This window comes from Armigeres subalbatus, chromosome 2 (assembly GCF_024139115.2).
Source record: "Armigeres subalbatus isolate Guangzhou_Male chromosome 2, GZ_Asu_2, whole genome shotgun sequence".
Lineage (NCBI taxonomy): Eukaryota > Metazoa > Arthropoda > Insecta > Diptera > Culicidae > Armigeres > Armigeres subalbatus.
The window spans coordinates 114,581,606-114,606,993 of record NC_085140.1 but is presented as its reverse complement, the minus strand read 5'-3'; the positions used below and the strand labels follow the sequence as shown (position 1 = coordinate 114,606,993).

Genomic DNA, 25,388 nt, shown 5'->3' with positions numbered 1-25,388 from the left:
GTAACACGCGGTGCTGCCACAACAACCACATTCCATGCCATGTTTCACCGACCGGTTGAGACCATGTTCGGGTCGTTCAGCCTCAAGTTCCGATATACCAGCGGGTACCAACCCCTGCTGCTCGAAGCGCAGATAAATGGGTGCGAGTTCCTCGGGAAAGCACCGGAACAGCGTGACCAAATATCGAAATTCCTCTACGAGTTGGTGATCGTCGATTACGTTCCGTGGATCAAACCCTGCCCATGGCCGGTGGTAAGAACTTTTATTATTGTCGTTTATTGAGAAATAATAGTTTTTTGCTTTTTTTAAATTACCTCCTAGGGGAATTACAGTGTCGTAAATTTCCAACTGGAGGAATCAAAAATGCCAAGCTTTTTGCCGGCGGGAGACTTTAGATTCGACTCGCGGCTCTACGATGCAAATAATTTGACAATTATTAAACATCAACTATTTTTTTCGGTTAAATCAAAGGGAATATTAGATTTGTCTATGGGGAAAAAATAGACAAGAAGAATAATTGACAGATGTTTTTACAATGTGGCGAATAGAGCATACATAACCATTATTATAAACATGAAGTAAACCAGAAAAAGGATTTATAATTTATACCCAGCAGTACAGTCACGGTTCGAATAAATATCGATTAACTGCATAGCATTTAGCTAGCCAACATTAGCCGGCTAACATATTTTATTTGAATTTTAGTAAGTTTCTTTTAATTACCGACAGATATTCCCGACAAGTTATTGCGGTTTGGCGTTAGGTTCTGTTTTAACTAACTGCACTATGAAGTTCCCTAGCAGCACAATCCAGACCGATTTACTGCAAGCTACTTATACACATATGACTGAATTTGGTTGTATATGAGTAATACAAACTAGTTTACCACGTGTGCTACTCGGGTTTCGAGTAGCTTCTTCTTCTTCTTCTTATTGGCATTAGATCCCCTTACTCGGACAGAGACGCCTCACAGCTTAGTGTTCATTAAGCACTTCCACAGTTTTTAACTGCGAGGCTTCTAAGCCAAACCATTTTTGCATTCGTATATCATGAGGCTAACACGATGATACTTTTATGCCCAAGGAAGTCGAGACAATTTCCAATCCGGAAATTGCCTAGACCGGCACAGGGAATCGAACCCAGCCACCATCAGCATGATCTTGCTTTGTAGCCACGGAGGGCCCCTAAGACATAGACGATTTTTGAAAAAGTAATGGCAGGGTTTCGACTTTTCGTTTCAATGAGACCAAATCAAGCGTTTTTCGGGCAAAGGGAAAATCTTTTTTCGTTGTTTATGTTGAGGATCATCTTTCACCGATCAATCTTTTCTCTAGAATTAGCCTTGGAAGATAAACGGAAATCTTGCCTATTAAATGAAAATCCTTTTTCGTTTCATCACTTATACGACTCACTCACTTTTCGCGAGAATTATCGCAGAACAATTACAAAATTGAATTGCCGTGCCGGTATTCTAACACAGAATAGTAACAATAATAGCAGTGGGGATGCGCTTACTCTAGCCACACCACCACGCTATCTGTATGAAAGTGTTACGTTATTTGTTCCACATAAGCTACTACCATTTGCATTTATGTCACGAAAAGACTCGAATATGAAAGACAAAGAGCAAACCAATGATTGGTGGAAATCGAAGTGATCGAAAAATTGTTATCACTCTCCAGGCTGCTCTTCTTTCCCGAAAAGCGATTTTTCCCCGGAAATTTTCGTGAGGGAGCATCCTGTGCTCTTGAGATTGAGTGAGCATTACGAACCCTGGTAATGGGTATTAGTTGGCATAGTTTTTGATACAGTAGAACCGCTATCGTAACCTAACCGCCGGGAGTGTATTTTGCTGAGTAGGCTTCGGATCGCGTTATCGCTTCTAAACCGAACCACATTGAAAACACGGCTTAGGCTTTTCAGATAACTTCACACAAATGATTTTTTTAGTCGCTTTGAATGCCTTTCCAACTAACAAATAATTCCTTTCCTGTGACACTCACGGATATGCAGAGGATTACTCGGTCCCTGATAGTAATGAGTGTAGAACTAATTTTCTCTTTTTAGTGCCATATTGACTGCGAGGACGTGACCGGCATCGTTATTGGTCTTGAATTAATAAAACTCTAGCATGTACAATGAGAATCTCTAATCCCAAGAAGACTATTCAATTGGTGTATTTATCAAACTCCTAAATTGAGGGCCAAAAATTGATAGGGTGGTTCCATAAGCAGAGACACTTATGCGAATCCGCGGGATAATAAAGAATCTCCTTCCAGAAGAAAATTCATTCATACAATAATATAATCTAGCTCTCGTTTCCCGATTGACCCAATTCTGGATCCAGTGAAATCAGGAACACTTCAGGAGCGCATCGGGTTTCAGCTTCTAAGCGTATCCTTTCTTAATGCAGTCATATATTTTGCTACAGTATTTCACAGCAAAATCAGGATTCGAGTTCATTTCTTTTCCCTTACTTTGTGGCGCCTCGGGCCTGATGCTTGTTGTCCGGGCATGAAGTTAATTTATCCCACTTCGGGTTCGGAGTGCTCTCCGCTGCACATAATTGTACGGTTCATACTATCGATGGCGCATAGATCCTCACCTGATATCTTCGGCAATTCTCCTATGATTCCGAAGTTTTACCCGCATGTACAATGTACATTAGCTTGATCAACTCCGTTAGCTCTATATCATTGTCCTCAGTGCATAGTGCATTGAATGTGTTTGACTTGCTTTATTGAATGAATATGAGCTCTGATTGCATTCTCCCCCCGTACTTCTGTAATATAAATCTATATATGTCACAAACTATGCATTGCGATTTACACAACTTCTTCTTCTTCTATGGCTCTACATTTCAGTTGGATCTTGGACTGTTTTTTCTACTCAGTATTCTATTAGCATTCTCACAGTTTTTTTTTAAATTGAAAGCCTATCTATGCCCACCATTGCATGAGTATGCATCTTGTGTGGCAAGAACAATAGGCACACTATGCCCAGGGAGTCGATAATGTTACCCACCCGAAAACAATCTAGACCGGAATGAGAATCGAACTCGCCATCTCCGGATTGGCAATCCTACACCTTTGCTCGCAAGTTCATCTGGAGACCCTTTACATAACTAGCGAATCTAATTGAGCAATTTGTCTGCACGGACAGCGTTTGTTCTAAATCTAAATAATTATAAAATACAAATCGACGCTATGTTCGCCATTCCCATCAGTAGTGTTCGAAATGTCACTGAATGTGTTAGTACTTCTATCAATCGCTCCGCTTGCATTCGCCTTCAACTTGGAACCACAACAGAACTTGCAGCCGAAAACCTCCAGACCGTACACAATACGCATACTGAAAGCATTTTGCTTCGAACATCCCAACGAGTACCTTCGTGTTATCGAATGTGGCATAAAAATAAGCCGCGGTGCTGCCACAACAACCACATTACATGTCATGCTTCACCGACCAGTTGAGACCCTGTTCGGGTCTTCTCAGCCTCATGTTTCGATACACCAGCGGTTACAAACCACTGCTGATCGATACCCAGATGAATGCTTGCGAATTCATTGGGAAAACGGCGGGGCAGCGCGACCAAATGGCGGAATTCCTCTACCAGTTGGTGATCGCCGAGTACACCTGTGGATCAAACCCTGCCCATGGCCGGTGGTAAGAACTATTATTATTGTTGATACTTGAGCAGTGATATTATTTTATACTTTTAATTGCATCCTAGGGTAATTACAGTGTTGTTAATTTACAACTGAAGGAATCAAAAATGCCAAGCTTTATGCCGGCGGGAGACTTCAGATTCGATTCGCGGTTCTACGATGCAAACAATTTGACAATTATCAAACATCAACTATACTTTACGATTAAATCAAAGGGAATATTAGATTTGTCTATGGGGAAAAAATAGACAATAACAATAATTGACAGAAATCATTACAATGTCTCAAATAAAGCTTACATAACTATTATTATTAACTATTAATTTATGTCTTGCAGCATAGTAACGTTGCGAATAAATATCGATTAACTGCATATCCTACAGCTATCTTATATTTGCCGGCTATTTTTTCATTTTGATGTTTATGACTTTGTGGGTTGCCGTTAGGTTCTGTTTCAACTTGCTTCACTATGAACTCTTGACACAACACATAGGATTTTCGTTGGTCCAAACTTTTCTGTAGAACAAACCAGCACAAACTGTTTTCCCATTTGGCAGTCGTTTGTTAAACAAATTTACAATCCGGCTCTATTTCATCCTTCAAAATGTTCCGTACAGATAATCGGCCATCGATCATGTGCCAAACAGGCGGATGGAAGCAAAAGCTGGATAATTTTATGAATTATTGCCGTCATTAATTCCCATGTTACATGTTACTTGGTCACATTGGATTGGCATCGGATTCAACTTCGATCGGACACATTGTATTGCTGCTGGAAAAGTGTGCCAGAAGCAGCAATTCATATAGCAGCAGTGGTGATTTGTTTTCAGTCGTGAGAAGAACATGAATACTGAAGTAAACGAAATATAAATTACAAGGCACTCTTTTTTCCAAATTCAAGGTTAAAATCAATCCCTTGTTTACCATTTGATCAAACCGAAAGAATTCAAATTTAATAATTAATTGTATGTGTAACAGTTTATGTCGCGATCTATAAAAAAATGAACATAAATCTATTATGAAAAAATCATAACTTGATCTACTTTCTAATTATCGTCAAGTAGATACAGAATTGTACAATTGAGCAACATTTTTAGCATGATAGCCGTATAATTCGAAGTTGCTACTCCGCGATTGACCAGAACAATCGTAATTGCACAGAGAACCAATGGATGGAGCATGGGAGTTGCTTTCCAACCTCAATGTGCACGCACAGTCCGAGAGCTATAGGACTATTAATGGTCAATTACGGCGCCGGCCAGGTCCTTACGGTCTATCGGGGTCTATCACTCGCCCACTACAAGCCGAGTATTCCGCTGGTTTTTTTTTAAGATAGCGGATGGTTTTGGTTAACGGATCGCCTACATGATATGATACAAATGATGATTATGTATTCTAACTGGATGCAGAAACGAACTTTTCTGTTAATTTCCAATTCTAACAGAATGCTAGAATAGTTGCGTGTTGAAGCTATAGAGCAGAAGACAGAAACGGTATAAACTTCATTATCAGTTCTACCGATTGCAAGAACATGCGAATTATAAGAAAAGATACAAATAGGATAATGGAACGGCCCTGGGATTGAAGCTACGACCTCCTGCGTTAGCCATTCGACCACCAAGCCCGTCGTGAATTGTACAATTGAGCAAAAGGCTATTTTTGTATAAGATCTTTCGGGGGAATTTGTGGATGAACTACAGGAGGGTTTTCCGGCAGAATACCTGGTAGAATTCCAGAAGGAATTGCTGAAGAAAGTTCCATAGGTATTCTCGAAGGAACCTCCAGATGAACTCCGAACGGAGGGACTTCGGGAGATATTCCCAGTGGAATTCCCGACGCAACTTCCGCAAAAAACTTCCGGAAGTACTTTCGGGAGCAACTTCCGGAGGAAATTCCGGTAGAATTCTTGGAGAAATTCTCGCAGGAATTCCTAGAGAACTGTTCGGAGTAATGCTCGTAGAAATTTTTGGATGAACTTCCGGAGGAACTTGTGAAGGAATTTCCGGAGGAACTTGTGAAGTAACTTCCGATGGATCCTTCGGAAGAACTTCCAGAGGAACTGCCGGAGGAAATTCCGGTGGATTTTCTGGAGAAATTCTTAGAGTAATGTGCGGAGGAATATTTGAAGGAACTTCCGGAGGAATGACTAAAGAAATTTTCGGATAAATTCCTGGAGAAACTTCAATTTGGAATTATTTGGGGAACTTCCAGGTGGATTTATTGAGGAACTTCCGGAGGAATTCTTGGATAAGGTCCGGTGGAATTCATGAAAGAACTTTTGGAGGAATTCCCGGAAGAATGTTCGGAGAAACTCCGGAAGGAACTTTCGGCGGAATTCTTTAAGGAACTTCAGGTGGAATTCTTGAATGAATTTTCGGCGGAATTATTAAAGAAACTTTTGAAGGAATTCCTGTAGAAACTTTCGGCGGAATTCGTGAAGGATTTTTCGGCGGAATTCTTGGAAGAGCTTCAGGCGAAATTCTTTGAGGAACTTCCGGCAGAATTCTTTGAAGAGCTTCCGGCTGAATTCCTGAAGGAACTTTTGAAGAAACTTCTGGAGAACTTTCGGCGGAATTATTGGAAAAACCTCCAGCGGAATTCAATGGCGAGCTTACGGCGGAATTCTTCGAGGAACTTCCGGCGAAATACTTGGATGAATTTTTTGTGGAGTTCCTGTGGAACTTTTGTAGGAACTACTAGAAGATCTTCCGGATAAATTCCTGGAAGAATTTTCAACGGAGTTCCTGAAGGAACTTTCGCCGGAATTCTTGGAAAAACATCAAGCGAAATTCTTTGAAGAACTTTCGGCGGAATTCCTGAAGGAACTTTTAGAGGAGTTCCTGGAAGAACTTCCAGTGAAACTACTAGAGGAACTTCCGGCGGAATTCCCGGAAGAACTTTCGGTGGTATTCTTGGAGAAACTTTCAGTCGGATTTCTGGACGAATTTTCAGCGGAATTTCTGTAAGAACCTTCGGCGGAATTTTTTGAGGAACTTCCAACGGAATCCTTGGTCGAATTTACGGCGGTATTCCTGAAGGAACTTTTGGAGAAATTCCTGGAGGAGATTTCTGTGGAATTCCTGAAAGAATTTTTGGAATTATTGGAAAAACTTCTGACGGAATTCTTGGGGGAACTTCGGGTGAAATTCTTTGAGGTTTTCGGTGAAGTTCTTGGATTAGTTTCCGTCGGAATTGAATTAGTTTTCGGCAAAATTCCTGAAAGAACTTCTGGAGAAAATTGGAAAAACTACCGAAAAGATTCCTGGAGGAACTTTTGTGTGGTCTCCAGGAAGAATTGCGAATTCTATCCGGCGGAATACTTGGATAAAATTCCGGTAGTTCATGAATTATGAAGTAATTCATGAATTATGAAGAGACGTTTGGCGAAGTTCCTGGAAGAACTTCCAGTGGAATTCCTGAAGGAACTTTCGGAACTCCTGAAGGAACATTTGTAGAAGAACTTCTGGCGGAAGTCTTTGGGGAGCTTCGGCGGAATTCTTTGAGTAACTTCCGACGAAATTTTTAGATGAATTTCTGGCGAAATTCCTGAAAGAACTTTTGGAGAAATTCCTGGAGGAACTTCCGGAGGAATTTTCTGTGGAATTACTGAAAGAACTTCCGGTGGAATTCTTTGAGGAAGGAGGAGTTCCTGGAAGAACAGTGAAACTAAAGGAGGAATTCCTGAAGAAACTGTCAGCGGGATTTCTGGACGAATTTTCAGCGGAATTTCTGTTAGAATCTCTGGCTTATTTTTTTAGAAACTTCCAGCGGAATCCTTGGATTTTCCTTGGAATTTTTGGCGGAATTCCTGAAGGAACTTTTGGAAAATTTCCAGAAGAAATTCCTGGAGGAGCTTTCGGTGGAATTCCTGAAAAAACATTTGACGGAATTCTTGAAACGAACTTCCGACGAAATTCTTTAAGGAACTTCCGGCTGAATTCCTGGAGAAATTCTTGGAAGAGTTCCTGGAAGAACTGCCAGTGAAACTACTGGAGGATCTTTCAACGGAATTCCCGGAAGAACTTTCGGTGGAATTTCTGGAGCAAATTTCAGCGGAATTTCTGGACGAATTTCCGGCGGAATTCCTGAAAGAACTTCTGGAGAAACTTCTGGAAAAACTCCCGGAGATTCCTGGAGGAACTATTGTGTGGTCTCCAGTAAGAACTTCCGGAGAAAAAGGAACTTTCAGAGGAATTATTGGATGAAATTCCAGCGAAATTTCTGTAAGATCTCCCGGCGGAGTTCTTGGATAAATTTACGGCGGAATTCCTGAAGGAACTTTTGGAGAAATTCCTGGAGAAATTTTCTGTGGAAATCTTGAAATTCCTGAAGGAACTTTCGGCGGAATTCTTGGAAGATCTTCCGGCGCAATTCTAGGATGAATTTTCGACGGAATTCCTAAAGAAACTTTTGGAGGAATTCCTGGAAGAACTTCCAGTGGAATTACTGGAGGAACATGCGGCGGAGTTCCCGGAAGAATTTTCGGTGGAATTCCTGGATAAACTTACGGCGAGATTCCTGGAGGAATTTACAGCTGAACTACTGGAGAATCAATTCCTGGCTGTGTAGCTTCGGCGGATATTTTATAGAGATTTACTTCGGTAAGCGACGTGACCTATGGAATAAGATTACATTAATGCGAATTACTAACACTCTTCTTTTGTCCCATCCAGTCCAAAAGTCGTACCAAGCGATAAAACGATATGACGCAAACTAAATGATTAGCATTAATATAATAAACGCTCTCCGAATCTAACCAATTTGAGTTTGTTTAAAAAATGATATATTTGATTACAACTTTTTATGCAAAACGATTCCTTGGAGTAGTTTTTATACGACAGAAACTCAAATCCTATATGAAAAAATACACCAACTACCAATTAAGACATCGGAAATTGAACTTTTTGAACAGTGCACTGCCTTCATCATGATAGTCGTGATTTGATTCCTCCCATTTTGCACATCCACCGCCAAAAATGTGTCAAGTGCGTGGGAATCACACTTTCCATCGTTTCATCACCTTTCATCGCACTATCGTCACAGCTATCGTCATTTACAACCGTGTACCGCTGCTAACGGAATAGGATCTTGATTGACTTTACACGTTTGCAGTACTACAGTGCAGTGAAATACACACATGACATCAATCAATCAATCAATCGAACAACCTGTGTTGATTTATCTGGACTGCGATTTTTTTCAGAGTTTATGTGGGACTTCTGGAACATTCTGTGTTATTTCCTTACGCTGTGTATAGGTTTGGGTTTTTGAGTCAAAAACAAAAGAGAAAAAGAATCTAAATACTCCAGTTCAAGTATGTAAGAATGAACAATTTTAAAATAAGTAAAACGCAACATTTGATGTTAAAATTAAAAAGCATTTCATTTTAAGACGTTTTCACAAGTTTTCTATTTTTTCATAGGGTTGACCAATTTGTTAAAATTAATCGTCTATTACTTACTAAGTATTTTCAATGCGAACTCGATTTCGACCGCAAACGATATTTAGCTTAATATGTCGCTTGTTTCTGGCAATAAGATACTGGAAAATTTCGATTTTTTATTTTAAACTAATTCACCACCTTCACACGAACTTGATTCCTCTATCAAAGCCATCTTTAACGACGAAGAAACAACGCAAAACGGAGAGTATCCAAAGTTTCGTGTCACGATTCTGAAACTATTTATCCTTATCTGGATCAGCGCAACTTGGCGGTTCTAAACATTTCAGTTTAGTGTTTTCCTTTTCCAGCACCGACATTCCATAGCACACCGTTATATACCCATAATTTAAAGGGAGACTAAGTTCCTTCACCCAACAAGGATCAGCACAACGGTTCTCGTCCCACAGATAATTACCACTCTGCATCGGTGCATGTAAACAAATACTTTGCAAATGAGTGGTCCCCCCTCCATCGTATCAGTTTGCACTAGTTCGGCTCGGTGCAACGCAGCAATCTACCACCATGGGATGAGATCCTTCAAGTGCCTCTTTACTTACGAGGCAATATCAATACCCATCATCCTCGCCTCTCACGGTGCCACGTGCCACGCTTGTCTCCGCCAATATTTATTCATGGGCTAGCACACGTAACCAATCTGACGCAGGACCCGCACATCCTTGTGTAGCACCTCACCATCGCCCATGGTCGACTATCAGTCAGTGGGGCACCCCTCGGGTTAATAGTTGTTTTCGCTTGTTCTATTCACCCAGAGCAAATGAAATTATGACAGTTTTTTTCTTTCTTTTTCTCTTCGTAGGTTCCATTATCTCTGCTTCGAATCCACGTGTACCTACGGTGTAGGGTTGGTTTATTGGTTTTGGACATGCTATCTCAATTTGGATAAACATTCTTCTTTGCTTGCGTCCTTTGTAGCAGTAGACGGGTTTCGCCGGGTTAGATTTATTAGCGAAGAAGATTAACTATTGTGCCCCGCGATTTAATCGTGCAAATTCTACTTGTACATTAGGGATCTATACCCTAGTTACAAACTCACTCCACTCGCCAAAGAAGGCGATCAACGGATGCGAAAAACTGAAAGCATAAAAGCAGTCGCCGCTTCTCTGGCAAACATGTGGACTCCTGGAATGCCCAGAAAAAGCGAAAAGCTTTACGATGATGTCGATTATAGATCCACATCTACTGGCATACACCAGCCCTGCCTTTATTTCGATGGGAAGAATACACACGCCTAGGAAAATAATCCACCACGCAATTGGGACCTACACTGTGCTGATGAGAGGATAACGGAACAAAGGCAATGACGACGTAATGTTGGAGTAGAGGGCGGAGGACGGCCCGCTGGCACAACATGCACTGACTGTTCTAACAGCGCAGACCAAGAAAATTATCATAAATTTCAGGAAACAGTGCTGATAACCTGCGATAGTGATATGGCTATGAATTTCTGAGCCAAGAAAAGTATTCCATGGTAATCTGCAACTTTAAGGTTATCTAGTGCAAAGCCAAATACATTTCAAATTCGAAATACGATACTTGCTGTTCTGAAATTCTGGTCAAGAACACATGCTTGCAGCTATTCTGGGAATTGTTTCCCTTCACTTCAATAGGAATCGCAATAAAAAAAATCTCGATAGTTCCATCAAACTACCACCCGATCGTCATAATTTTGAACAGAAATCGAAGACAGCTTCCCATTCATCAGTAACGAAACGACCTTCACCCTCGCCACCCGGCCCTTATTCAAACAAATCCCCATATTCTACCATCAACACTCGCGAACAACTCGATCCAGATGTGATGATGAGCGCTTCGCACGTCACTTCATTCGTTCGGTCGCTACGCCAGCCAGATGATAGCCCGACGAATGGCCACAGCAAAGCGGATTACGAACAAAAACAAATCAAAATTTTGCACAGTCATGGAGTTCGCCTTTCTGGCTGCTCCATTCTTGCGATTGCGAAGAGCCAATTGAATCGAACGAACGAACGAACGAACGAACGAACTCCTTGTGTTATTGGATCGAATCGAACGTAGTGCGCGGTCCAAAAACGGTACGGGCCCAGGCGATTCTCGTTCTATGCCGTACCGATGCGATGCCCAGAACAATCCCGCACACAGTCAGTGGTACCTAGTTCACCTCGATTGTATGAAAAATGAATGCAGCGAGAAATAGAAAGGAAACTCCGAAAAGCCGGAGAATAACACAAATGGGTGTACCACAAGCGAAAAAAAAAGAACACATTCATCACATCAACGACGCCGTAGAGGAGCATATGGCCTTCGGTCCCATCATCGAGGCCGAACTTTGAATGTTCAATCAATAACCATGAAAGTGAGAATTTGGTCCCCCGAATGTTATAATAAGAGGCGACAAGGTGCACAGCTAAAAATAAGTTGTCTTTTATTCATCAGATCGCGGTTGTCGATTCCTTTGGTTGATTGAGGGCAGCGCAGATTTTGAACATAGTTCGAAATTGTTAGATTATGGAATTAAATGACGTATAATAATTATTATATATTGTTAAAATACTGAGTAGAATATTTTATGATATTCAGAAACTCAAACCTCAAAACTATTCGTAATGCAGACATTGTTGAATATTTCCTTTACTGTTATTTTTTAATTGGGTAAACATTTAAAGAAATCCAGATAGTATAAAATTAAAATTATTTGTATGCTAAATATTTGTATGCTAACTATAATTCAACTGAATCATAGGTTGGAGGTCCAGTCATAAACAATTCTACGGGGAAAAGTGGCAAATCTAGTACAGATGTATTTTGGCTAGAGAATCACTGGACTGCTATGAACTACAGAGCCATCTGGAAATCTTCCATAACTGGTGTACTTGAACTATTCTGGTTCTGAGCATTCCGAAATCAAGTCAAGTACGAGACACTGAAGACGGCTTCACAGTTGAGGTCGAAATAAGTATCTGCAAAGATCACAAAACGTAGTGGAATTAAATGGAAAGTACTAAACTCGTCTTAGACGATTGGATTCCGAAGTGTTTTGTCTTAAGTTTTCGGTGAACGAGATATTCTATCCTTTTGGATTACAGTATTGCTGGTTTTCCACTTTAACGGATTGAACGTGTTTTAGGACATTGGAGTTGTTTTGGACGGAAAGCCTACTGTTGGGGAAAACTATATCAAGCTATCAAGGAAAAGAAAAATATATCAAGCTATAACGCCTCAGGTTTTGGGGCGTTAATAAAGCTAAATGCTCATTAAATTTATTGAATTTCTAATACAGTTTATAATTAATATTTTATAAGCTGCCGACAACGAGTATTACAAAAGATTCGATGAGCGCCTGCAAAACTATAAATTCATCATTATAACATTCAAATTTAACGAATTTCATTGTCTTACTTACAATTCAGTAACGTCGAAATCAATAGAGACTTCTCCAACATTCTTGAATATTTATTCCGGGGTATGGAATCAACTATAACTCACTCTTAAAAATAAGGATATTTACATATATAACAGATTTCTTTTGGACTTATTTGCCCTATTTCAAGATAAATCTAAATTTATGTCAAGGTTGGGAATTTACATTATTTGAATTGCTATTAGCTGTAAAATTATGTTCAATATGGCGTAAATTTGAAGAAACCTCTACTAGAGAGTCGTTCCGGGACAAAAATCCCGGATTTACGAAATTTCGGTATTTCTCGAATTCCGGGATATAAAAGAGACAAATAACTGTGTTCAAGTTTGCTTGAAAAGTATGAGTTGCTTTTTGTCTACAGTAAATATACGCTGAAATATGTACATCATTCACTACATGCTAGACAGGATTCAATACCAAATTTTCAAAACGACTTATCTGCTTTTGTAAACATAGATTCAATCGGCGATTTATCGAATCTGAGAGCACTCCCACTTAAACGAACACCATCAATACATAGGTGAAGATTTCAACTACCTGTTGATGGTGCAAGTTTGCGTGGGAGTGCTCTCAGATTCGACACATCGACGTTTGAATCTTTGTTAACAAAAGCAGATAAGTCGTTTTGAAAATTTGGTATTGAATTAAACAACCCGACTAGAAGAGCATAACAAAAACTGAAAACAATTTTAACATATTGTGATATTTATAACTTAATTTGATACAATTTCGTTCTTAGTAGCCATTGTCTTTCAAATGTTATAACAGGATTTTATCATAATATGATTTAAAAAATGCCTAACACCAAATTGCCCAACAGTAGGCAATTAAAATAGATGTAGCAATAAGCCTCCAAGCCATAGATATCAAAACGCTGATATAATTTGAAAAGGTTGCCTAATTTGTAATGTTGTTAGTTTCATGTTCTTGAAAAACATTCCTGTTCAGACAAAAACAAAAATTTCTGATTGTTGATCACAATCTGGAGACTTATCACGACCTGTAAAAAATTCCAACTGCACAGAAATAATATATTTTGTATCTGATTCTGTTATAAATTTCTAACAAAATATGTTATTTTTATGATAAAATTGTAACAAAATTTGATAGTTTTTTGTTTATAGTAGTGTAATTTTTGATAGATTGAAATTTAGATATTTTAACAACATCCTGCACCATATTTTTAACAAATTTGGTTATAAAAATTTAGTATAACATAATAACATATGTTGATATAATTTTGATATGACTTTCTAGTCGGGTTATCATTAACAGTTAGTTGGGAAGGGACAAAGACCAAAATACTCGTGGTGACTCAAGGTTAGAGATTACTTTTTTCAGGACGGAAGGGGTAAGGATTTAGGTTTAGATTATTTCAGCTGCACATCCGGGTTGTTGACGTCATAACTGGTGTGGCGACCCGACTAGAAAAGCATAACAGAAACTGAACACAATATTAACATATTGTGATATTTATAACTTATTTTGATACAATTTTGTTCTTAGTAGCTTTTATCTTTCAAATGTTGTAACAGGATTTTATCATAATATGATTTAAAAAGTGCTTAACACCGAATTGCCCAACAGTAGGCAATTAAAATAGATGTAGCAAAGTCTTCCAGCCATATAGATATCACAACGTTGATATAATTTGCAAAGGTTGCCTTATTTGTAATGTTGTTAGTTTCGTGTTCTTGAAAAATATTCTTGTTCAGACAAAAACAAAAGTTTCGTATTGTTGATCACAATCTGGAGACCTATCACGAACTTTAAAAAATTTGCAACTACACAGATACAATATATTTTGTATCTGATTCTGTTATAAATTTCTAACAAAGTATGTTATTTTTATGATAAAATTGTAACAAAATTTGATAGTTTTTTGTTTCCAGTAGAATGATTTTTGATAGAAATTTAGATATTTTAACAACATCCTGCACCACGTTTCTAACTAATTTTGTTTTAAAAATTTAGTATAACATAATAACATAGGTTGATACAATTTTGATATGACCTTCTAGTCGGGGTAGCGTCGTGCTCGAATTATGCTTCGTTACCCTTAAATAAATACTGAGTACTGTATTATTTGAAATTTTCGCTACTGCTGGTGTTGCGATTTGTGAGCAATTTCTTGTGGCTAACAAATTTTCAATCATTTATATAAAGTTACTGCAGTTAGCGTTTTAACTACGTTATTAATGGAATTCAACTGTTTAACATATTTGTAGAATAGTCTTCGCCCTTAAAGTTCACCATACAACACATTTTTAAATTCAGCACTGGAATGAGTTATAATTACAAACTACAACCCAGATTACTAAACGTAACCCAGTAATCGTAACCCTAAATGATAGATTACATCCTTGGTGAGCTGAAGTGTGATTCCATGTTGAAATTACAATGCAAACTTGTTTTGAAGTAATACATCACTAAATTAGTATTGCACCAAATTCACGTGCATGCTCAGGGAATCAATATTCGGGCAACGCCTAACAATATACTCTTTGTCATCAACAGAGTTTGTTACTGACAAACGCACCTAGCGACAAACCTTTATCCGAACCCGAACACAATATGACAAGAATCATTTGCCTTGCATGCTCTTATATTTCCGAGAATACGATGCTAATTTTGTAATTATTGTTTGATTCTCGAATATTTCCATAAAAGCAGAAACTATGATAGCATAAAACCGAAATTTGCTCTAGAAATAATGCAAAATAACGGGTTGAAAAGTTAACAACAAGATTCTCTTCTTTTTTGTTGCTGACAAAAATTTTCGGATCTTTGTCATTATTATTTCCGACAAAAACCAAGCTTTGTCGTTGGTTCGCTTTGGTCGCTTGTTTCGCAAGCACATTCCAGAAAAATTGATTCCCTGTGCATGCTACATTATTTTCAGCTTCGAATTTTTGCTATTGAATAAAATTGCTATAAAAAAAATCATTTTGATTAATACTATAAAATATTCCGGGACAAGATAAAGGTTCGGGATTTGGACTCTCTAACTTTCACCGAGACGAGCATGATATGTGATCAAAATTTATCGACGCCATGAACACCAATTCAGTTCGACAAATTCGGTTGGTTTTTACAAATGAACTTTGTATTCGTAGCAAAGCCTTGTAAATTTCTGATCGGTGATATTTCTCGTCTTTCGGCCAGATTGCTACAATTGTTTTTTTCATATTGAAAATATCCTCGATAATAAAGTGCCAGTTGGACTAAAAGTCTAAAAGTCTCCAAAAGAGAGGCTTTCTTTTTTTTCTTTTTTTTTCGAATATTACAAAGCCATCTTAATCTTCTTATTGGCATTACATCCCCACACTAGGACAGAGCCACCTCGCAGCTTAGTGTTCATTAAGCACTTCCACAGTTATTAACTGCGAGGTTTCTAAGCCAGGTTACCATTTTTGCATTCGTATATCATGATGATACTTTTATGCCTAGGGAAGTCGAGACAATTTCCAATCCGAAAATTCCCTAGACCGGCACCGGGAATCGAACCCAGCCACCCTCAGCATGGTCTTGCTTCGTAGCCGCGCGTCTTACCGCATTACAAAGCCATACTAACATTTAAATCGAATTTTCAGCACAGATCTGAAGAAAATAGCTTTGTTTAGTGTGCTGAGGCAAAAGAAAGTGTAATGCAAGAGACATACATTGGACATACGATATTTTCAAAAATCATGCTAGAATTGTTTTCGGATAACCAATGAGAAACTAAGCCAAACAATCTGCTTGCATTGTATTACAGGCATACCTCGATAGTACGTACACCTGCGTTATTTTAGTGTACGTACTATCGAAGCACACTTCGATTTTTTTTCGCCTTTTTGTTTACTTAGGAGCAAAATAATGTTTATAAAACCACTCCGAACCCAAAATTTCGATAGAAGGCTTTGTACTATAAAGCATATTTGTATTTGATATACTACACATCGGGCCAACAGGCCCCAAAATTATGAAGCATTGAGGAAAATCATCGTCTTTGTAAATGTGGGGCTGTTGTTTTTAGGAAAAATTGCATTTTAATGCTTCGGAACATCCATAAATTACGTGACATTTTTAGGATCAACATGTATAGGAATAATGTTTTAAAGATTGTTATCGTACAAAATTATGCATGTTACTACAAAAAGCGACGATTGGGTAGGTTTTTAGATCACTACATTTTACGTGACGTATTTTAAGGATTTCCCTTGTGGATTTTAAGGGAATGAAAATCTTCAAGGTTGCCCTGGACCGTCAGTGTCGTTGCGACTCTATTGGCTACATCGACGCTTCCTTACCAAAGCGACATACTGTCAGCTATAGCAACAGTCGCATCGCGTTGGTTTTGGAGGAACCTTTATTAGGATTGATAGTTTTATGAGTACATAACACTAAGATGTTTATAGCGATAACAAGATAACTGATTTCGAAGATTTGTGATGTATTTTTGTAAGTTATTTTAATTTTCTCATCCTGAGAGACGTTTTTGCCTTTCCCGTACACCGTGGTGTAACAGAAAGGCTATATGTTCTCTCAAAAAAAAAAACCCCGGAGGCCAGCATGGCCATTAGATCTCTCAATTCAACATATTCTCCGCCAAGTATAAAGATACTTTTTCTGAAAATGTGGAAATTATTCTTCAGGAAACTAAGGAATTGCTCCTAGAACGGCCCCAGAAATTCCTACTAGAATTTCTTTCGTATTTCAGTCTGAAATTATTTCATAACTTTTTTTGGAATTTGTATGGAAATTCAAAAATATTTTCCTCTGAAAATTCCTAATAAACTTTAATTGAAAAAACTTCTTATTTTAGATTTTCTTCTATATTTGTTTCAGCCACTGTTCTAGGAATTCCTCGGAGTATTTCCCCAGAAAACCCATCAAGAACTTATCTAAAAAAATTTCCTTAAACTCAAACCAGGAACTCCATCGCGATTTTCTTCCCGAGCAGGAGCTACGACCTCGATAACAGAAATTGGTATGAACTAGCCTTGCATAAGAGGTAAAATACCAAAAACTTATATGCAGAATACATGAGGCATAACATGCTTAGATATTTCAATACCAAACGAATAATAATTGGTTATGCATTTGGTATTATTCATAAAAGTTCATAAAAGAGTATGGTATCAATAACAGCATTAGGTATTATTGAGCCAATTTCTTCATTCTCCACGAAATCCTTTGGGAACTCCTTCGGATACTCACAAAAAAAATCCTTAGGAAATTCTTCCTGAAAAAGCAAAATATTTCTGTGGGAATTCCGAAACCATATCCCGGGAAATCCCTGAAGAAAATTTCGAGGGAACTTATGAAGGGATTTCAGGAGGAATTTGTGGAGGATTTCTGATTTTCTGAAATTTCTGAAAGAAAAAGCGGTATATTTTCGGAAGAATATTTGGAGAAATATGCAGATGAATTTCAGACAAATTTCTCAATAAATTTCCGGGAGAATTCTCGAAGAAAAAAATACCTGAACAATTTTCCAGGAGAGTTGTTGGAAGAATGTTCGAAAGAGTTCTCGGGGTGTGGTGTGAGTAGAGCTTCCACGTGTCCTTCTGAAGAAATTCAAAAGGAATTTTCGGAAAGATTTCGAGGTAGTTAATGATTTCTATCTTAGTGGAATTTCTGGAGTAACTCCAGAGAGAATGTTAGGAGGAGTTTACATGGGAATTTCTAAATGATGTTCTGGTGGAAGTGCTAGGAAAAGAGACGTGGATATTTCTAAGGGAAATCCTAAGTGAATTGCTGAAGAAATCATCAAGGAAATTAGCGAATTTTTTGGCATATTCGAACGAATTTACGGAGAAATACTTGGCAATAATTTAAGATGGATGTTTGGAGAAATGTTTGAGAGAACCCACAATAAAAATCTTATGACATTTTGCTAGCGCACTCCTATGAATCCTAGTCAAATTATTGGAGGAACTTCCGCAAAAAATTCTGGAGTAGCTTCCGGAGGAATTTCTGTAGGAACTACAGTAAGAATTTCTAGAGGAGCTTCCGGAGGATCTTTCGAAGGAACAAACGGAAGAACTTCCGGAGGTTCTTTCGGAGGAATTTGTGGAGGAACTCCTGGAGCCACTTCCGGAGGAACTCCTGAAAGGTCTTCCGGAGGAACTCCTGGACGAACTTCCGGAGGCATTTTTGGAGGAGCTTACGGAGGAATTCCTGAAAGAACTTTCGGAGGAATACCTCGAGGAACATCCAGATAAATTCCGGAAAATTTCTAATGCTCGAAATTTGGAACTTCCGCAGAAACTCCTGGAGGATCTTTCGGAGGAACTCCTGGACGAACTTCCGGGGGAACTTCTGAAGTAACTCCGGAAGGCATCGCCCAAAAAAACAGCACACAGATAGCAAACTTTCACTTCCTTTTTTTGGATCGCCTGTTTCTCCTCTTTATTGTGTATGAAACGACAAATTAAGTATGTAAACCACTTTTCACACTTGATTATCACCACAAAGCGCAAATTTATACAATATTTGCTCTATGTTTCACTGAATAAAATCGGGACTGTTCGTTTTCTTTGACAGCAGCACACTAGGAATAGAGCAAGAGAAAGTGTTTGTGAGCTACAACGCACGTGAGCACAAGCAAAAAAGGATACCACGCAGAATTATATGCGATTTGATTTTAGCGAAACTACGAACAAAATATCCTAGCTTACTAAATTTCTAAGAGAATTCCTTATCAAATAATTTACTTATCAAACGCTAATTTACTCGAGTTCAGTCGCAGACGGAATAGTTGTGCTCTGTGCAGCCTTTGTAGTTGCGGTGCCATCAATAGCCATTACGGGCGTTTGCCATCCATTGTTCCCATTGTTTTTCGTTCGCCAATGCCTTTCAGTTGTAGAAATCGCACCAAAAAAAACAAAATCAGTGACAGCGTGTTTGTGAATACCGTTCAGTTTCGGTTCCCAGTTGGAAGTCCGCGTCCCTCTTGGGCAGAAATCGCCAGCTTTTTGAAGCAGCTGGAGACTGATTTATTACTTATGGACACAGCGTACAAAACGGCACATGATCGCTCGCTGTACATCAAATTCGTTTCTCGTGATGCGATGGACGAATCCATGAGGAGAAATACGGAGCCGCGAAAGTTTGTTTACTCAAGTGGGACGTCGGTTGAAGTTCGGATGGAAATCGCAGGTACCAATTTGCGGTATGTCCGCGTATTTGATCTGCCGCCGGAAGTCAAAGACGAAAATTTATCGCTGGTGCTCGGATTATTTGGCAACGTGGATTCCACGGAATGGGGTCAGGGACACCTGTACACAGGTGTTCGTGGAAGATTTTTTACGACGGACTGAAGGATTTATGCTTTCGATGTCAAGTAGTTGGTCATCGACGGGATTCCTGCCCTCAACAAGCGTGGAACAAGCCTAGAAAGCAATAGAAAGGTACCACGTATGCTGGCGTCCTAGATGGAAATGAAGAAGAGCAAGTATCATCGGAAACTTCGGATGATGACTTCATCGAGGTTCTAGAGGAAAGTCCGAAGTCAGAAAACAGGACACAGTCGGTTGTACGTGACAACAAACAGGCGGATAAAAAAACCCGTCGTAAGAAAGACGACGTAACACTGGAAGAGGTTGCAATCGCGATTAAGGAAGCTATATCCCACCCACCTGCGGATTAGCGACGGGCTCATCTTTCAGCTTCCGGGTCTGGCTCAAGTGCCAGTTCGACAACACGGCCGAAAAAGAAGTGCGTCCGGAGATCATATTATTAATAATATCAAGCTCTACCTGGAACAAGGGTGAATGACGCAAGACAGGATTCTCTTCATCGATTTCCCCTCTGTAAAATAAAAATGACAAGCAGCGGATTTCTTTGTGGTTTATCACCTCAAAACGATAGAAAACAATGCAAACCTGCATTCTGAGGCGATAAACTGTAAAGAAATCCTCTGCTTGTTACTTTTATTCAAAAGAGGGGAAGTTGATGAAGAGAATTATCTCTTGCGACATTCGCCCTTTACCTGATAGAGCTTGATATATTATATTAAAAGTAATATTTATGTTATTTTTTGCTCTCGGCTCTGTATAGTGTTTCTTAAAACAACTGAGCCTATTAAATAAGGGTGTACCTTAAAATTCCCTGACTTTCCAGACCTCTTGTCGAAAAATGCCAGATATGAAAAATGTTTATTTTTTCCTAGAAGCGTATGAAAATCTCTGCCTGTGTGAATCCTTGAAGTCCATATGGGTTCCTGAGCTACTGGAAGCCTAATCACTTCTAGAAACAGAACATTGAGAATTTGTAGTATATCGTAGGTAATTTTGGTTGTTAACAATGATTCAAGAAAATGCGCAGAACTCCTGAAATATTTTCATAATTCATTCCAAAATTGGCTCCAATTAATGTTATAAGTTTTCTGGTGCCTTCATCCACCATTGGGAATTCTCACGGACTCCCTGGAGTCGCAATAGACCTCCAAGACTACTGACGGACTTCTTCAAATCGTTGAAGTTTTCATTATCTTTCTGGAAATTTGTGTGAAATCTTGTATCTTTTGATACGACTTTTGAACTCTTTCCAAACAATCGTGGAAGCTTCTAGAAATCCTTCTAATGCCGTTGAAAAAATCTTAGGGATTAGGTATTTTCGTATATTTCGAAACCTCCTTTGTCTCTCAAGCATACTTACGGAGTAAGAATTCTTATTCACTCTCTGTGGAGTTTATGGACTTCTAAAAATAGTTACGAACTGCTAGCAATCTTCCAGATAATTAAGAATGCAATCCCTACAAGCTCACATAAATCTATACAGCACTTACAGTACGCCCAGCAAAACATTTTAACCACTGCAATACTGTAAATAATTTGGTCTGAATACACTCAGGTCGTTTAATTTTTGTCGATTGCAGCCTTCGGTTTAAATAAAGCAATGGCCCCATGGAAAAATATCAAAAAAAAAAAAAAATAGGTCGTGTTTGTGAAGAAGTGGCATAACTGGTCTCAAATCCTAAAGGGATCTATGCCTACTCCATTTATTTTATCGATTTTTAGTTGTTTTTCAAAAATGGTCTTAAAATTCCAGCATTGTTTTATTTATAGAAAGTTCAATTGTTGATAGAACTAGATGTCAGACAACTGCAACAAGCAAATAAGAAACTTAATAAGGAACATCAAATAGATAAGAAAATTATTTTGAGCTTTTTAGTGGAATGTTTTCACCTGTCATAAGTCGAGTCAAGTACGAGACACTGAAGACGGCCTTACTGTTGAGGTCGAAATACGTATCTGTCAGGATACAATTAAGTGGTGGAATTCAATGGGATTGTTTAAACTCGTCTTATGACAGGTGACATCAAATAGAGCTTTTTGAAGAACTCGTGGAAATATGTTTGAAGACTCCTTGACAAATTTTTTATATGAATTCCTTCACGAAGACATTCAAATTTGAGTCAATACCATACAATCTACTAAGTTGCTGGAGTGGAGCTTTTGAAAAAATCTACTGAAGCTCCATCGAGGAGCTCCAGGATAAAAACTACCCTTTGGGATTTTTATATGTTTCGGTGAGAATTCTGAAGTAATTTCTGGACAAAATTATTAAAGATCAACCAGAATATATCCTGATGAAATTGTTTTATAAACATCAAAAGCAGCGAATGTAAAACTGAAACATTAGCATTGACAACAATATTATCCTCCTATTGCGTCCGAGCATGATTATTGATTATGGAGACATGGAGTACGAGACGAGTAATGTCATTTCTCAACAGTAACCATTTGAGCAACGTGGCTTTGGAACCTCTGTTATTGCTTAGAGATCAATAAAACAAACTCGATTACCATGTGGAACATGAAAAGGGCCCAGAGTAGACTTTTAGTCTACAATGACTGCCAACAGCAGTGGAGGTAGCTGTCGACTATAACTGCCTCGGAGTATTGTTTATCGGCTATGCTGTCTGATGACCAGCTAAAACGCTATAATCATTCTGATCCGAGGTTTCAGTCCTTTTTCAATGGATTAAAATTGGTTCAGAAGTTCATTGTTATAAGTGTCCTTAGTTTAGTATGTCGCTCAAGTTTTAAAAAAATCACTACATATAAATTTTCAATATTGGGATTTGTGATTTTTTTCCCTGACCTCAATCAAAATTCCCTGACTTTCCCTGACATTCCAGGTCCAAAATGAAATTCCCTGACTTTCCCTGACTTTCCAGGTTTTTCCAGGTAGTCGACACCCTGTAAATAAACAAATTGAAAAAACTCAAAGGTGCAGCCCAATCGGGTTGCACGCAAAGGTGACGTTGAACTACGTAGCTATATGGTACAGGTTTTCGACTTTTCCGTTCGATGAGACCAATTAAAGCAAGCGTTTTTCAAGCCCATAACGAATCTGTTTTCGTTTTTATCCTGTTCTCCTGAGATTGAGTGGACATTACGAACCATAGTGATGTATATAATTTATAGACCAACATTTGAAAAAGATGATAAAATAAAATTTTCAAATAAACGAGGATGAATAACACTCTCAACCGATCACATATCCAAATTATGAATTAAAAAAACTCGCTAGAGAGTAAGAATCGTTCGATAATTGTATCTCGATTCGAAGCATTATATTGGTAAATGCTACTTTTGAACTTATTTTCCTACATAACATTAATACACAATGTCAAACATCCGATTGAGCTTCATTGTTGACATTCAATTGGAATTAGTTAGGTTTACATTGAGGGTCTGTTCAAATATTACGTAACGCAGTAGGGGGTGGGGGTTGTCTAATTTTGTTTACGATTGGTTAAACAAAATATAGGGGGGGGGGGTCCATCGACATATTGTTATGCGTAACAAATTAATTGCATAGAGAAAAAATATTTAAAATGAAAATAAAATAGTTGTTTTCTTCAAAATAGCATATAATCTACAATGAATAACAATTTATTGTATCGTGTTTCAACTTCTAGCAAATTTTTTCAAAAAAATGTATCTGTTACGTGTTACGCATAGGGGTGGGGGTAGTTCAAAGTTTTGTTACAGAATGATACGAGGGGGTGGGGGGTTCTTGAAAACAACGATTTTCGCGTTACGTAATATTTGAACAGACCCCTGAAATAATAATTTTGTGTTTATTATTAATCGATTGCAAGATTTGAAAAGTTATCGCCGATGACAACTCTTCTACTTTTCACACTTGATCAGTTATCATTGAATGATGATTCCAATAATCTGGCTGATAGTGTGCCGCTGCCTTGACCACTGCTTGACAGTTTGAAATATTATTGATAATAATTATCATTCCTTCACGTGATTTGCGCCGGACTTTGCATTTACTCCGTAATCTTTGCATTTACACCTAGGAATCAGTAAAAACGAGCCCAAAAAAATAATAGAACACATCCACTGCAGCAGCGGAGAAGATTCCGATACTCTCTACTGGCATCAATAGACGTAAACGAGAAGCTATCGTCAAATGCCCCCATGCTTTAGAGAGAAAACGCGCGTGTAAGTTAGCAGAAACGAGCTAAAAGCCCTGTAAGTTGCATTAATTTGACGTCTATGATGGCCTGAGGGCCCCAGTTAGAGGACTTGAGAACAAAAGCGCAGAATCCGGAGATTGCGAGATCGATTCTCGATCTGATCTAAGATGTTTCAAGTGGGAAACATTCTAATGATATGGCGGCAAGGAAAGCTTTCAATTAATTACTAAAGAAATACTAATAGATTACTTTGAAAAGTTCCAGTTGGAATGTAGTGCTATGGAAGAAGAAGCTTGCAATGCACTTATGAGATTGACAGATTCACCGAAACCGATTCCTAAACTGTTAGCAAGTTTCAATACTAAATATTATCATACATAAATATTGTAATACACTGGAGTCACTTTTTACGCGGAGGATATGTGCCGCGTGAATTAAAACAACGAAAAAACCCGCGTAAATTCCAAAATATGTCTGAATAAACTGCAGAAATCCCAAAATTCGAGTGAAAAAAAAATCACATAAAAAGCGATTCGTGTAAAAAAAAACGCGTTAAAAACGACTTCAGTGTACATTGGAAATGAAGCGTTGACTCTTCCTTGATCGAATGGTCCAAGAAAATGGAAAATCCATCGAGAAACGGCTGAGATATTAACGATCAAAGTCTATCATATTTTCGTGACGTTTTTTGATTTTTTGCAATTTTAAAGTGTACCCCAATATAGAAAAGACAGACGTAGTTCTACGTCAAAAAACGCTAATTTATTGCCTTATTATCTGCCCATGACAACAATAAATTTCCAATGTTTGTATTACATACTAGCAGACCCGACGAACTTCGTTCCGACTAAAATTAATTTATTCTCTGATTAGATCTCGAGTTATGAATAAATCATTGTTTCATTTGTATGGTAGCCCCCCTTTCCAAAGCGGGGTGGGGTTTTGAACCATCTTAAGAACCTTCCCCGGCCCCAAAAACCACTGCATACAAATTTTCACGCTGATCGGATCAGTAGTTTCCGAGTCTATAAGGTTCAGACAGACAGAAATTCTTTTTTATGTATATAGATAAGTAAATATTTTAATAACAGTAAATAATATTTGAAAAAATGTTTTAGTGACAAAGTGCGGAGAATAAGACACGCTCACGGTAGTACCTAAAGGCACAGTAACTTCTTACAGTGCCATAAGAATTGAGAACGCTATGCCTACTCACCTTTTTTGCTGCTGGTAGGCAAATTCGCCTCTATAGGACCGCGTCAGCGGCACATCCCTCGAAGACGTTGCAGAGGAGAAGCTAATTCGGGCAGCGCACTACGTTGGACGAAAATAACGATGGTCGATGACTGGCACAGGACTGGTTTCTTTTTTGTTCTCTAAAGCGACGAGGAACTGTCGATGGCCAATTTTTGAACTGACGCGATGAGA

General features: G+C 38.5%; 2 protein-coding genes across 5 annotated transcripts in view; both read right to left on the bottom strand.

Moving 5' to 3' along the window:
- The window catches only part of LOC134210698 (neuronal calcium sensor 2), a 413,535-nt gene extending 388,190 nt beyond the window's left edge, over nt 1-25,345 (bottom strand). The window contains exon 1 of the mRNA XM_062686920.1: nt 25,177-25,345. The gene's annotated coding sequence lies outside the window, so the exon portion shown is untranslated. The remainder of the gene's footprint in view (nt 1-25,176) is intronic.
- The window catches only part of LOC134210699 (neurocalcin homolog), a 493,920-nt gene that overhangs the window by 455,668 nt on the left and 12,864 nt on the right, over nt 1-25,388 (bottom strand). The window lies entirely within an intron of this gene.